Source organism: Phaseolus vulgaris, chromosome 8, assembly GCF_051622355.1.
Source record: "Phaseolus vulgaris cultivar YP4 chromosome 8, ASM5162235v1, whole genome shotgun sequence".
Classification (NCBI taxonomy): domain Eukaryota; kingdom Viridiplantae; phylum Streptophyta; class Magnoliopsida; order Fabales; family Fabaceae; genus Phaseolus; species Phaseolus vulgaris.
In genome coordinates this window covers 19,793,153-19,809,153 of record NC_143505.1, presented here as the reverse complement: position 1 = coordinate 19,809,153, position 16,001 = coordinate 19,793,153, and positions in this window count along the sequence as shown.

Genomic DNA, 16,001 nt, shown 5'->3' with positions numbered 1-16,001 from the left:
TCACCGGTCTTCCTAAACTTCGCTCCCTACTTCTCCTTACTGATTGTGTATTTTGGTAACCTCTATCACTTCTTCCTTCCGGCCTTCCACCCCTTCTTTCATCTCTTTTTTCCACTCTTCTATTATCTTTTCTTTCGAATCTCTCCACCCTTTTTTCCTATTTCTCTAATCCTCATTCTTGTATTTCCTCCTCGAACAAAACGTCTTAATTGCCTCGCTTGAATCAATTCTTCTATTCAATCTTTCAACCCAATACATTCTTCTGTATGATGACCATAATTTTTATGATATTCACAGTGTTTAGTATGATCTGCTCTCTCTGGTGTTCTTGCTTTTCTCGGTGGTGGTATTATTTCTGCTGCCATGGCTTCTTGTAAAACTCTTACTCTGTTAGTATTCAAAGGTGTGTATTGCTGGAATTTTCGACATCGAAATTCTTCTCTTGCTCTTCTAGCTATAGGTTCACTTTCTCTCTCCATCCCCCTTTTTTCACTTCCATCAGCTCTCGCCTGGTTGCGAAACTCTCTCAGCTCTTTCATCTGCATAAACTTCGACGCTCGTTGCCTTAATTCATCCAAATTGGTCGCAGATTTTTTGCAAAGATTTTCGGCAAATGGTCCCGGTCTTAGTGCTGTTATCATATGATGCATGGTAACCTCTGGGCTGAGATTTCGAATACCCAAGGCAACCTTTCCAAACCGCTCCATGAACATTCTTAACGACTCCCCCTTTTCTTGCCTCATGTTTACCAATGCAATCGATATTAAATGATGGGGCCGACTAGTCGCAAACTAAGCACCAAACTTTTCTACCAATGTATCAAAACAATCAATACTCAATGGTGGGAGACGTGTGAACCAACTCAACGCTGCTTCTTTCAGTGTTGTAGGAAACACCCTGCACATAACAACATCATTCCACGTATATAAACTGATCTGTGTGGTATATATTGCAATATGCTCATCAGGATCTGTGCTTCCATCATATTTATCTATGGTTAAATATTTCCAATTGTCAGGCAACAGAGTATCAACTATAACATCATAGAACGAATGCTTTCTAGAAGACATTCCCGCAAAAACTCCAGAGGTTTCAAGCAATCTTCTTTTTGTTTGGGAGCTTTCATTATGATGAACTCTTTCATTTACCTGTACTCTTGGCTGAACAGTTTCAAAGGATGAATTCAACACTGTTTCTTCTTGTAATTTTCTCCTCATATGTGCATTTTCGGCTCTCAACATACTTAACTCTTCTTCATTACTTTTTTTTAGCATTTCAAATTCTTTTTGTAATTGTATTAACATTGCCATTGGCATGCTAAGATTATCTGTTTCCTTTCCACACTGCTATTCTCTCTGACTCATCTTGTCTTCAACTTTTTTCAACCACTTCTCGGCCCCACGGTGGGCACCAAAATGTTCTTACAACAAGGACCGAGAACACTCAAATAAGTTGACAAGACTAACTCCTTCCACTGGTCTTCCGATTATGGGCATTGGACCTCTCTCTAGGTTTGAGTTTTAGGCTTCTCCTCAGGCTAGACTCTCTCAGCTTCTCCTCGGGCTGGGCTCTCTCGGCTTCTCCTCAGGCTGGGCTCTCTCGGCTTCTCCTCCTCCCAGATGGGTTGGTGTACCTGCAAGGCACTTCGATGCCAAAGTCAGAAACGGTTTAATGTTCATCAGACAAAAATCACTCTTGCTTACCTTTTGTGTTGACCTCCTATTTATACAGTTTTCTTAATGGGCTTATACGTTACCTTTGGACTTTCTTTCTACACCACTTTATCATTTACGCACCCCCTCACGCAGGCTTTTATCTAATTGGGCCCTGTTATAATATATATTTTAGTTTTATTCTTTTATACATATAGTTATCGGCATAACCTTTCGGTTATTCCTATATGTGATTCTCGGCATAACCTTTCGGTTCTAGCCTACCTGATGGAGATCAAGCCCAAGAGAACATGGAGGCCACTCATCAAGCTCAAGAAGAGGTGGAGGCACAAATGGAGGACGCCCATGGAGGTCAAAGTCCACCTCAAAGGATTACAAGAAGCATGTTGAAAGCCTTGGGAGCTAGAGGACATTTATTTTCTCTTTTTGTAGTGTCTTTAGTTGAAGGTGCTTAGAGGGAAACCTTAGAAACCTCTTTTGTTATAGCATCTTTTAGGTTTTAGTTAGGAGCTTTAGGGGGGTGTATTAGTAGATAGGTGTAGGAGTAGAATAGGGGGTGCCAAAGTGAAGGAAAGGATCACACCTTCCTTGCCTTGCTTTTGAGCGCCGGTTCTAGCTTGTTTTGGAGGGAATTTTGATTTGTTTTAGCTTTCAATTTTCAGCACCTTAGGCTATAAATAGAGGTGCCTTCCTTGTAAATTTCAGATTTGAATTTTATCTAAAGAAACTATACTCAAAATTGGAGTGAGCATTTGGAGAGCTTTTGAGCTTCTACTCTAGTCTTATCTTGAAGGACCATGGTTTCCTCAAGTGGCGGCTTGCACACTCATCTAGGAGCATCCATTCTTCTAGTGGCGTGATCATCCAACCATTCCTCCATCTTCATGAGCATTCTCTTCTCCTTCCTTTCTTCTCTTTCAATTACTCTTGTTGTCTTGTGTTCTTGAGCATGTTTTGGTTCGGCTATTCCACTTTCCAGCACATGTGTTCTGTTTTTGTTTTCAATTCCTTTTATGTTCGGTTCTTATGTGTTCTTGCCTAAATTCTGTTCGGTTTTCTCTTTTTATAATTCCTTTGTTGATTCGATTTGACAATATTTGGTTCAACCAAATGAGTTTGGGAATTGGTACTTGTTATTGGTGAGTTCTTGACTTAGAACCATGATCCAACTTCTAAGAAAGTGCCTCTATATTTTCCAGCTCAAGGTGATTCCTCAAAGTGTCAAGAATCTTGTTCAATGTGGCTATTGGAATCACATCATGTGGTATCATGAGTCTTAGGTTCTTCTTGTTTAATTGTTGAGTTGTGTGCACTTTATTTCAAGAGCTCTTTTAATTTCTTGCAATTTAAGTTTCTGTTTTAGAATTTTAATTGAGTATTCTTGCTGTTTTTCTTTTGCTCCAAGTGTTTGTGGAAAGGTTTATGGCACTCATAATTCTTATGAGTATGGTTGCTCTTTTGGAATGGCATTATCCTTCCTAGAGTTTACCTTAAGCTTCCTTTCACTTGTTACAATTTGTGATGTGTTTTTTTAATTTTTGAATCATGTCAAGTTTTGTCTTAGTCATGTTATTCCATATATGTCATTACTTCTAAGTAATACTTTTATTGTTTTGATTGTTTCTTGCTTTGGTGTCATATAATTTTCTGATTTGATGTTGATCCTTTGTGCATTTTCTTTTTAGATTTGAGTTCATACTTGTATTCTAGACCTATACAAGTTCCAATACATCATTTTCTATTATGTCTTTGCTAGTTCATCATCCTGTTTTTTATTCCTATTAGGATTCCTCTGTTTTTGAAAAAGTGCTTACTGTTTTTCCTTATTGCAACTGATTTACGTACTGTAAAATTCTGAAATTCTGGATTTGAGATATTCAAAGTGTTAGAAAAGAATAGAAAAAAGAATCGTTCAAAAATATGAAGTACACAAAAAATGATAAATAAAATAAAAAAAGTGTATATTCCTGCCGAAAAAAATACGGTAATCTGGCAGTGATTTTAAAAAATTTATTTCTCTCAATTGGCTTACTCTTTTTAATTGATTCCAGTGCCATTTTTGAGTTAACATCTTGAAGTTTCTGTGGTATAAATTTCATAATCCAGTTCGCTCTACAACGTTCCAGTTAAATCAGTGAATATCAAGCACAGTTTGCATAAAAAAAAAATTTCCAGTAGCTAATTTTTTTGTTTTCTTCATCTACTCTAGTGCTTTTCCTTAGGTATTCTTTTGTGTGCCTACTTTTCTCATTGAGTTCTTTATTTTCTTGTTTGTCTTTCATTCTTACTCTTTGAGTTTGTCATACATATAGTATTCCTTTTGCAATTACCTTTCCTTGCTTATACCTTTTCTTGTTTGTCTTTATTGTTTCTTTGGTTTTGTGGTGGTTTGCTCTTAAGATTGGTGTGCTTGCTTTGACATATTTCATTTGAGGATTCCAAGGCCTCAAGATCAGATTGGAGCAAGAACATTATTTCTTTGAGAGTGATATCTTTTTCAGCCTTAAATTCACTTCGGCAGTTTCAATTGCTAAGCTCACTGTTTTTGCTAATTTTTAACTTGTTTGCTGTTTTGTGTGTTTGCTGTTTTTTTTTTTAATTACAAATGGCTGGATCTTCAAGTGATGCATCCTACAAGCAGAATTCTCCTTCCAAAGCTTCCATTCTTGGTGAATTACATGAAGCTCAAAGAACAATTAGAAGGTTGGAGGAAAAAATGCAAAAGATGGAGGTCCAACAATCTAGACCATCTCCTTCTATCCATGATGGACATCATTCTCATAGACCATCTTCAAGAGCTTCTTCAAATGATGTTGGCCGTGAAGATGAGCATAGGAGAAGGAGACCTCCACCCCAAGTCCATGGACAAAGACATCATCACCAAGGGGAAAGAATTCACTACGGCAATGGCTTCTACCATGATGCAAAGTCCAAGCTTCCTTCGGTCAAACTACCTTGTTTTAATGGTTCTAGTGATCCAAATGTGTATTTAGATTGGGAGGCTAAGTGTGAACAAATTTTTGAGATCCATGAGATCCAAGATGAGCATAAGCTCAAGCTAGCCACCCTAGAGTTTAGTGATTATGCCATGAAATGGTGGCATGGGATTGTAAAGGACATTATCTATCACAAGGGTCCTCCGTTGGACTCTTGGAACTCTTTAAAGGATCATATGCGCGCTAGGTTTGTGCCCCCACATTTTAGGAAAGACCTCATGTTGAGACTCCAACGGTTTCAACAAGGCACGCTAAATGTGGATGAATATTATAAGGAGCTTGAGACGCTTGTGCTTAAAATTGAATTAGAAGAAAGTGAAGAAGCCATGGTTGCTAGGTTTGTGAGTGGTCTTAGGAAGGATATCCAAGACATTGTTGAGTTACAAGAGTATTCATCATTGGGCTCTTTAGTTCATCTTGCAATGAAGGTGGAAGCCCAACTTGCTAAGAAAAACTCTTTTAAAAATGCTTCCAATAATGGATACTACTCCAAGTCTTGGAGAAACAAAACTTCTTTTTCAAAACATCCTTCCAAAGATTCTTCTTTCAAACCCAAGGAATCTAAGGCATCAACATCTAGACCTAAGTCTCCCACTAGAACATCTAACACTAAATGCTTTAAATGTATGGGTTATGGTCATATTGCTGCAAATTGTCCTTCCAAACGAAGTATGTACATGCATGAGGGCATTGTAGTTAGTGAGCATGATTCCGATTCTTCAAAGCATTCATTGCATTCTCATGCATCTAGTGAGGAAGAGAGCGAATGTCCACTTGAAGGGGACTTGTTAGTTGTGAGAAGACTTCTTGGACAAGTTTCACAACCTTTTGATGAAAGTCAAAGGGAAAATATTTTCCATACAAGATGTCTTATTCAAAACAACATTTGTTCCTTGATAGTGGATGGGGGTAGTTGTGCAAATGTGGCTAGTACAAGAGTAGTAGATAAACTTGGATTGCCTACTATCTCTCATACAAAGCCCTACAAGTTACAATGGCTTAGTGAAGTAGGAGAAATAATTGTTAATAAACAAGTCCTCATCCATTTCTCCATTGGAAAATACAAAGATGAGGTATTATGTGATGTTGTGCCCATGGAAGCCACTCATGTTCTTTTGGGAAGGCCTTGGCAATTTGATAGAAAAGTTTTACATGATGGCTTCACCAACAAATTATCTTTTGAATTCCATGGTCACAAGGTTACTTTAAAATCTCTCTCTCCAAGAGAAGTCCATGAGGACCAAGTTATCATGAAGAAAAAGAGGGAGAGTGAAAAAGATAAAAAAGATAAAAAAGATAAAAAAGATAAGAGTTCTAAGCCTACACTCCTTGTGTCTAGGCGTGACATTGAAAGGGAAATAGTGGCTCATCATCCTCTTTTTTTAGCCATCCCTAGAACTCTTAGCATAGAATCACTTGTTGATAGTCCTCATTGCTTGGAAAATTTGGTAGAAGAGTTCAAAGATGTGTTTCAAGATCCTCCAAATGGACTTCCACCTTTGAGAGGGATTGAGCACCAAATTGATTTGATACCGGGCTCTTCTTTACCAAATCGTCCCGCATATAGGACCAATCCAAGTGAAACCAAGGAAATTCGCCAACAAGTTGAGGCTTTGATTGAAAAAGGGTGGGTGCAAGATAGCATGAGTCCTTGTGCTATGCCTATCATCTTAGTGCCAAAAAAGGATGGCACATGGCGAATGTGTTCGGATTGTAGGGCCATAAATAACATAACCATTAAGTATAGGCATCCCATACCTAGACTAGATGATTTGTTGGATGAATTACATGGTTCTAAAATCTTTTCAAAGATTGATCTTAAAAGCGGCTACAATCAAATCCGTATCAAACCGGGTGATGAATGGAAGACGGCTTTTAAGACCAACTTTGGTTTATATGAGTGGTTAGTTATGCCTTTTGGTTTAACTAATGCACCAAGTACCTTCATGCGCCTCATGCATCATGTTCTTAGACCTTTCATTGGTAAGTTTGTTGTGGTTTACTTTGATGACATTCTCATTTATAGCTTATCTTTGAATGACCATAGGTTGCATGTTAGGCAAGTTTTGGAAACCCTTAGGAAGGAACATTTGTATGCTAACCTTGCTAAATGTATGTTTGCTCTTGATCATATAGAATTCCTAGGGTTTGTTGTGAGTTGTAAAGGGGTCCATGTGGACAAAACAAAGGTGGTGGCCATTCAAAATTGGCCTACACCGAAATCTTTGAATGAGGTCCGAAGTTTTCATGGGCTTGCTTCTTTCTATAGAAGATTTGTCCCAAACTTTGGTACCATTGCCGCACCACTCAATGACATAGTGAAAAAGGATGTGGTCTTTCATTGGGGAGAAGCACAACAAATTGCTTTTGATACTTTGAAAGAAAAATTGACTAATGCTCCCATCTTGGCCCTTCCTAATTTCACTAAGACATTTGAGATTGAGTGTGATGCTTCAAGCATAGGTATTGGGGCTGTTCTCCTTCAAGAGGGCCACCCCATCGCCTATTTTAGTGAGAAATTGAAGGGAAGTCATCTCAACTATTCCACCTATGATAAGGAATTATATGCACTTGTTAGGGCTTTGTTTACTTGGCAACACTATCTTTTTCCCAAAGAGTTTGTGATACATAGTGATCATGAATCTCTTAAATATTTGAAAAGCCAAAACAAACTTAACAAGAGGCATGCTAAGTGGGTGGAATTCATTGAACAATTTCCTTATGTGATCAAACACAAGCAAGGCAAAATAAATATTGTGGCGGATGCTCTTTCTAGAAGATACACCTTGCTAAATCTTTTAACCTCTCAATATCTTGGTTTTGATCACATTAAGGAACTTTATCATGATGACCTTGATTTTTCTCTCCTCTATCAAGAGTGTCTTAAGGGAGGACACAAAGATTTTTTTATTCAAGATGGCTTTCTTTTTAAAGGAAAACGTCTTTGTGTTCCCCAATGCTCTATTAGATTATCTCTTGTTAGAGAAGCTCATGAGGGGGGCTTAATGGGTCATTTTGGGGTTGCTAAAACTTTGGATGTGTTGCATGAACATTTCTTTTGGCCTCATATGCATAAGCATGTTCATAGTTTGTGTGATAAATGCATAGCTTGCCGCAAAGCTAAATCTAAAATGCATCCCCATGGTCTTTATACTCCTCTTCCTATCCCTTCAATGCCTTGGGTAGATATATCTATGGATTTCATCTTAGGCTTACCCAAGACATCAAAGGGAAAGGACTCCATTTTTGTGGTAGTGGATCGTTTTTCAAAGATGGCTCACTTTATTCCTTGCCACAAAGTGGATGATGCATGCCACATTGCAAACCTCTTCTTCCAAGAAGTGGTTCGCTTGCATGGGATTCCTAGGTCTATAGTGTCCGATAGAGATCCTAAGTTCTTGAGTCACTTTTGGAAGACCTTGTGGGGCAAGCTTGGAACTAAGCTTTTATTTTCTACCACTTGCCACCCACAAACTGATGGTCAAACCGAGGTGGTGAATAGAACTTTAGGACAACTATTGAGATGCTTTATTTCGGGGAATCCTAGAGTGTGGGAGAATTTACTACCCCATATTGAGTTTGCATATAACCGAGTAGTAAATTCTACCACCTCCCATTCTCCTTTTGAGGTGGTCTATGGGTTTAATCCCCTAACACCTCTTGATCTTCTTCCTATTCCCCTTCTTGACGATGTCTTGTGCAAAGATGGGGATGAAAAGGCTTCTTTTGTGAAAACTTTGCATAAAGACATCAAGAAGAGAATTGAGAAGAAGGTTGGCAAGTATGCTGAACTTGCCAATAAAAGGAGAAAAGCATTGTTGTTTGATGAGGGCGATTGGGTTTGGCTTCACTTGAGGAAGGATCGTTTTCCTACTCAAAGGAAGTCCAAACTAATGCCTCGAGGGGATGGACCTTTCCAAGTCCTCAAGAGGATTAATGACAATGCTTATGAGTTAGATATGCCTGATACATTCTTAGGTAGTCATACTTTTAATGTCAGCGATCTAACTCCTTTTTCTGTAGGTCTCCAGAATTCGTGGTCGAATTCTCTCCAACTCGGGGAGTATGATGGAGATCAAGCCCAAGAGAACATGGAGGCCACTCATCAAGCTCAAGAAGAGGTGGAGGCACAAATGGAGGACGCCCATGGAGGTCAAAGTCCACCTCAAAGGATTACAAGAAGCATGTTGAAAGCCTTGGGAGCTAGAGGACATTTATTTTCTCTTTTTGTAGTGTCTTTAGTTGAAGGTGCTTAGAGGGAAACCTTAGAAACCTCTTTTGTTATAGCATCTTTTAGGTTTTAGTTAGGAGCTTTAGGGGGGTGTATTAGTAGATAGGTGTAGGAGTAGAATAGGGGGTGCCAAAGTGAAGGAAAGGATCACACCTTCCTTGCCTTGCTTTTGAGCGCCGGTTCTAGCTTGTTTTGGAGGGAATTTTGATTTGTTTTAGCTTTCAATTTTCAGCACCTTAGGCTATAAATAGAGGTGCCTTCCTTGTAAATTTCAGATTTGAATTTTATCTAAAGAAACTATACTCAAAATTGGAGTGAGCATTTGGAGAGCTTTTGAGCTTCTACTCTAGTCTTATCTTGAAGGACCATGGTTTCCTCAAGTGGCGGCTTGCACACTCATCTAGGAGCATCCATTCTTCTAGTGGCGTGATCATCCAACCATTCCTCCATCTTCATGAGCATTCTCTTCTCCTTCCTTTCTTCTCTTTCAATTACTCTTGTTGTCTTGTGTTCTTGAGCATGTTTTGGTTCGGCTATTCCACTTTCCAGCACATGTGTTCTGTTTTTGTTTTCAATTCCTTTTATGTTCGGTTCTTATGTGTTCTTGCCTAAATTCTGTTCGGTTTTCTCTTTTTATAATTCCTTTGTTGATTCGATTTGACAATATTTGGTTCAACCAAATGAGTTTGGGAATTGGTACTTGTTATTGGTGAGTTCTTGACTTAGAACCATGATCCAACTTCTAAGAAAGTGCCTCTATATTTTCCAGCTCAAGGTGATTCCTCAAAGTGTCAAGAATCTTGTTCAATGGGGCTATTGGAATCACATCACTACCATTACACATACTAAAGGATAGGAAAATATATCATCATAGGTTAGGGTGCAATAATAACAAAAATTCTTGGCCCAAAAGGAGATATAAAATAAATGATATTATAATAATATAAAGGTTGTCTATTTAGCCTTGGCTTCCTAATTAACACAAACAAATGCCTCAATCATCTTTATGCTCTTTTATGATGTAACAAAAATAAAAATTAAGCAACCACGACTCTCAATTCATAAGTAAAACTCTCAAAATTGTTTAAGGATCACACACTCACTTGGTTTAATTGAACTCATTCCTTTTTGTTTTGTCATTCTCTGTCCTAATCAATCATCCTGCTAAATTTTTATGTATCACCATTTCAACTACATTTGCGTAGAGATTCAATCATATTTTCTTTTTTAACCTGTGTCTAATTCATCTCACTATCTAATATTTAAACATAAATTCTTTTTTTTCACAATTCAAAATTAATATTTTAGTTCTTTTTATTTGAGAAAAATAAAACTAGAAAACACACAATTTAAAATTGAAATTTATTCAAGACATAAGACTAACAAAACAACAAATTTATTCAAACTACCAAATAAGAAAATAAACAGAAAGCAAAATAACTGAAAAAGAAAAACTAAACAAAAAAATAAAAACAAATTTAAATACTGAAAAGCAAAGAGAATTAGAAAGATAAAACCATATTTTTGCTCAATCCTCTCTTCCTAAGAAATCATCCAGTTTTTTGTTAAAATCTTCTGTTCTGGCCGGTTGACTTGGATCACCTTCGTGTGTATGTACGGACTGCGCTTCTGGAGCCCCTTCGCTTTTGTTCCAGCGTTCTCCTTCCTCTGTCGTGAGCACCTGAAACAGAGAGACAAATGGCACCCTCGCGGCTGTTTGCACTCCGACGATCAAGTAAGCTATTGGACAGGAAACACCAAACACCTCTCGTCTGAATTCTCTCAAATGAGTTAACTGGTATGCGAATGTGTAAAAACGTACCTTGTTCTGTTTACTGTAAAACCTTATATACCTTCCCAGTGTTCTTGTCCACGTGTCAGCCTGAGACTTGCGTATTTTGTGGGCACTCCTTAGCAATAGTGTGTAGGATTGCCTTGTCGAAGTGCAACTCGCGTGGGGATGACTGCATGGGTGCCAACTCATGCGCCCATTCTCTGAGTCACTCACCCTAGAAGTACGCCCTCCTCACGTACCATGCATGCAGATCACCTTCTGGGACATGACCTCCTCATGGGTTGTTTCTGTCCCAGTGGCTTTCCAGCGGTGGTGCGTACTGTCGCGTCCCTACACCTCATGCACAGATTCTTCGTGAGTCGGGTCTCTCCCTTCTGGTACTGGGGTGTGGTTTGAGAACCACCTTTCTTTATCTTTTGCTATTGTCTGGGATACTAAGGCCCAAGGCCTCCACGCCCCTACCGTTCCCCCTTCTACCGTGTCGTCTCCTATTGTGTTGCCTCCTTTTGTGCCGCCTCCTCCACGGTTGTCCTTGCTTGCGGGTATTAGGAGGGGACACTTCCCTAGCCTGCCAAAATGTCCCGAACGCCTTTATCATGCTGAGCCTGGGTGACGCCCGAGGCCGGTCTATGCCCGAGGCTGTGGACCTTAAAGAAAATTCCTTCCTGTCCTACAGTACTTTCTAATGGATTCCTCTCTCGGGGTCCCACCATATTGACTTTGGTCAACGCCCGAGGACCGTACGGTACACAAGCCCCCCCCCCCTAGTCTTGAACTGACGACTTGTTCAGCGAAAAGACTATTGCCTCGCCCTACCGTCCTACGTGGCATTCTGTGACAGGACATGCACAGTGCAATGAAGTGACGCCTTCATGTTCATACTGTAATCCATAGACACGTGGCCCAATCGCGCGGCTGGGACCTAACGTCTTTTGTGTTTCTCAAGTTTACGTTAAGTCCTTTGAAATCGTGCGCTTCAGGCACTGTTCCATCATTTGCCCTAGTTCTTGCACACTTCATCTTCTTCCTTCTTGCAAAAATCAAAACTTTCGTCGATCATCCATAAAAGGTATGATTTTTTTGCACTGATTGATCTTTTACTCTTGCTCTTATATACTGATAAACTGCCTGGGACTGTTTAAATTTCTGCATTTTAGGTTTTCTCTGGTTTTTCTCTATTCCTCTGTTTCGGGATTTCATCGAGTGAGTAGGGTTTTTTTGAGTTTTCTCGCTCCACACCGTAGTTTTCCCGTTGTTGAACCTTTGTTTCTTCCTTTCGTTGTTTTTCCTAGTTCCCCTTCATCATGGCGCGAATGAAAGTCACTGCCAACCCTCCTCCTCCTAGCATTAACTATAAACCATTATACCCTTGGGCTTCTGATGAACTTCTCGCTAAGACTTCTTCCTTGACCTCCCTTGCTGACTGGAGGGCTCACTTTGATAGTGATCCTGACTTTAAAGGCAGACCGTTCAGGAGGGTACACGATGCCTATATCTCCGTTCGCCCTTGTACAGCTGGTGAACCGGTATGCGTTGATAACTGGTCCAACGACGGAGAGCCATTCTTCTTTTTCTACCACACCGTTTTTAAGCGCCTTAGGCAGTGCCTCCCATTTACCAACTTCGAAAGAGAGATTTTGACCGAAATAAACGTGTCTCCAGCTCAGCTGGACCTTCATCAGAGCTTTCTCAATTCTTTGCAATTTTTTGGCCATCCCCCTTCTGTAGACGTTTTCCTCCCCTTCTTTGAAGCCAAAAGCCCTGGAAAAAACCTCTAGGTAAGCTTCAGCGGCTTGGCGGGAAGGGTCATACTTACCCTGTTCCAGTCGTCGTATAAAGGATTCAAGAGGAAATTCTTTAGAGTTTGCTGCTCTGAGTAGGATAAAACTGCTATGGATGGGTTCCCCTCGTATTGGGTGGGCACACTTAATCTTAAGAAGGCCAAGACCTTGGACGAGCTCTCTTCGGCCGATCGTGAGGTGTGCCAAGTATGGGCAAGTCTCGGGGTGGTTTTTAACACCGTCGAACTCATCAAATACGAGCACATCCCTGCCAATCTTGCCCACTACATTGGTACATAGACCTGTTTCTGATTACCTGTGCACATTGCCTCTGTTTTTACTTGCTTACACTTGTGCTAACTTTTTGTCTCTTCCTTGTTTGCTTGATTCTTATATCTTCTCTCTTTGGTACAGGCATAGTGTTGAACGCGGAGAAAATGGACAGGTTAGTTGCAGTGTTAGCCACGCGTCAGGGCGCCACTACCGTTGCGGGCACCTCAGCACCCGCTCCCCCTCCTTCTCCACAAGCCTTACCTACACCTCCTCCCACTTCTCCACAAGCTACTTCCGCCCCCATTGTTGTTGTTCCTCTGGCGGCCGTTAGGGCTTCCCCACCTCCAGCACCCCTAGAGGGGAACGACGGAATGGTGGTCGTTGCCTCAGATGACGAGGAGGACACCACTGATGGCCCTGTTTTCAAAAGATGCAAGGTCAACACGGTAGCCACCTCTCACTCTTCCTCTTCAGGACGCACGGGTTTACTTAAAGACAACCCTCCCAGCGCCTCCTCTCCCCAAGGCTTTCTTGCACTCAAGGGTGGGGCCGAGAGCGTACCTAAACCAGCTCCGGCCCCTGCCCCTGAGCTTCCCTTGGTCCTTCGGCAAATTTTGCAAGGCTACTAGCGAGGGCCCACTGGGAGCTTATCTGATGAGGCAATGCAGGAAAACTGGGCTCTCTACCTCGGGGACTTCCTTGCTCATGCCAACTCCTCCTTTCGCGAAGCTAAAAAGAAATCCCAACAGCATCAGGCCCTTGTCGAAGAGCTAACACTCGTGAAAGAGAAAATGGCGAAACAGGCCAAAAGCTTCTTTGTCCGTGAGACAACTCTGAACCAAGAGCTGGGCGTTCTTCGGGAAGCTGAGCTGATGGACGACAAAAGATTGCATGATGGAGGAGCTCAAAGCGGAGATTGCGGTCAACAAAGAGAAAATTACCACTCTGGAAGAACGCTCTGTCGACCGGGAGGTGCTCTTGGGTAAAGTGGAGGCTGAGCTCACCGAGAAAACTGAAGCCCTCGAGAAGGCTAAGGCTGAGCTCACCATCCAGGTTGAAGACTTTGAGAAGGCCAAGGCTGAACCTTTTGACGATGTCGCTGACGCCTTTGCAGCTGGATTTGAGGATGCCCTTGCTCAGGTTGTTTGCAAACATCCTGAGAATGATGCTTCACTCTTCCTGACAGCGAACTGCGTCATTGACGAGCAGATCGTGCCAAGGCAATCTCGAAAGGACATTGCTTAGCCCTTTAAGTCTTATAACTGTTCTCTTGTGGAAGCTTTCCAATGTAACTTGCACATTAATTTATCTGCTTTGCTTATTTCTGCTTGCGTTTTTGGATTGCCTCATTTTCTAACAACGTTTCTGATACTTACCTCATTTGTTATTCTGGGTAACCCGCCTTCTCGAACTATAGGTAACATGCCTTGTCGTCTTTTAACTTTGCTTGTCACAATAATCTGCAATGAGACAAGTGTGCGCGGACCTTCAATTGTCCTTATCTCTCTCTCTTTCGTGAGCATGGGAGCTCCTTCACTTGGCACTTACTCGTACTTTGTGGTCTCAAGGCGTTCGGCCTTAAGAGCGTTATTGGCCTCATCATCGTTCAAAGGCGAAGGAGGACTTATCTTGGCCGAAGCCTACTGTTTGTGCTGGGTGCCCACACTTGAGGAGGCGTCCCGCGCCGTTCCCTCTCGAGGTGTCTAAACATCAGGTCAATCGGTAGGCTTGGTACCCACGCCCGGAAAAGAGGCGTCCCCTAGGGAGCTGCCACCCTCCTCGAGGTGTCTAAACACCAAGTCGACTGGTATACTTGATGCCCACGCCCGGGGAGGGGGCGACCCAAAGGGCGCCCCTACCTTTCCTCGGGGTGTCTAAACACCAGAGTAACCAGTTCAACCACCGATCAGACCTTACTATGTGCGATTGATGCCCACGCCCGAGGAGAGATGTGCCAAAAGCAGCGACGCTTGTCCTTAGTGCCCCCTCCTACCGTGTCGTCTCCTACTGTGTTGCCTCCTACTGTACCGCCTCCTCCACGGTTGTCCTTGCTCGCGGGTATCAGGAGGGGACACTTCCCTAGCCTGCCCAAACGTCCCAAACGCCTTTATCATGCTAAGCCTGGGCGACGCCCGAGGCCGGTCAACGCCCGAGGTGTGGACCTTAAAGAAAACTCCTTCCTGTCCTGCAGTACTTTCTAATGGATTCCTCTCTCGGGGTCCCACCATGTTGACTTTGGTCAACGCCCGAGGACCATGCGGTACATCTTCCTTTATAGTCTTACTTCATTTGATGGATCTGCCCCCTTTGAATAATAGGACCTGTCCTTAGGCAAAAATATATTTCCTGCAAAATGATGAGTGGACATATAGGAATTGGGGTGCCTTTCAAAATTTATTTATTTTTATTTTATATTTTATGTTTTGGAAATTTTTCTAGCTTGAGCGGGAATTTCCGATGCCAAACTCACTTGAGTGAGATTAGTCTCGCTTAAGCGAGAATCCCTACAGAAAACTCAACTTTTTGTCTTAGAACTCGCTTGAGCGCCATTTGTCTCGCTTGAGCAAGATTCCCTGCTCGAAAACTCTATTTTTCGATGCCAAACTCGCTCAAGTAAGAGTCAACTCACCTGGGCAAGAATCCCTGCAAGAAAACAAGATTTTTGAAAGGTAAAATCAAAACAAAAATAACAAAACAACATAAAACTAAAATGTGCACTGGGTTGCCTCCCAGTAAGCGCTCTTTTGACGTCATATAGCTTGACGAAATTTTTTTTATCAAGGGGGATAATTATCTTTTTCAACCCGTGTTTTTGTTATCGCTTTTGTCCGCCTTGAATATGGCTTTTTAACTTCAATTTTTTCGGTCATCCTTAATTCCTTGATTACCCATAATTTTTTGTTTTCTTCCTTCCCCTACCCCTACCTGGATTGAGCATGATAGGTTGTCCTGGACGATACTCATCTCCTTCCACTGGCTTTTCTTGATTGTTCTGGTCTCCTTTTGCCTCTAACTTTTCATGACGTGTAACTTTCTCCTTTGCTTTTGAGCCCTCCATTTGCTCACCATCTTTTGAAATTTCCTTTTGTCTTTCATTCTTATCTGCAATACATCTAGTTACATCATCAAAAAGATTAAATCTTACCTCTTCATCATGAGACCTTACTCTAAGTTCTCCTTTATCAACATCCACTATAACTTTAGCAGTCTTCATGAAAGGTCTGTCGAGAATTAAAGGGACCTCCTCATCTT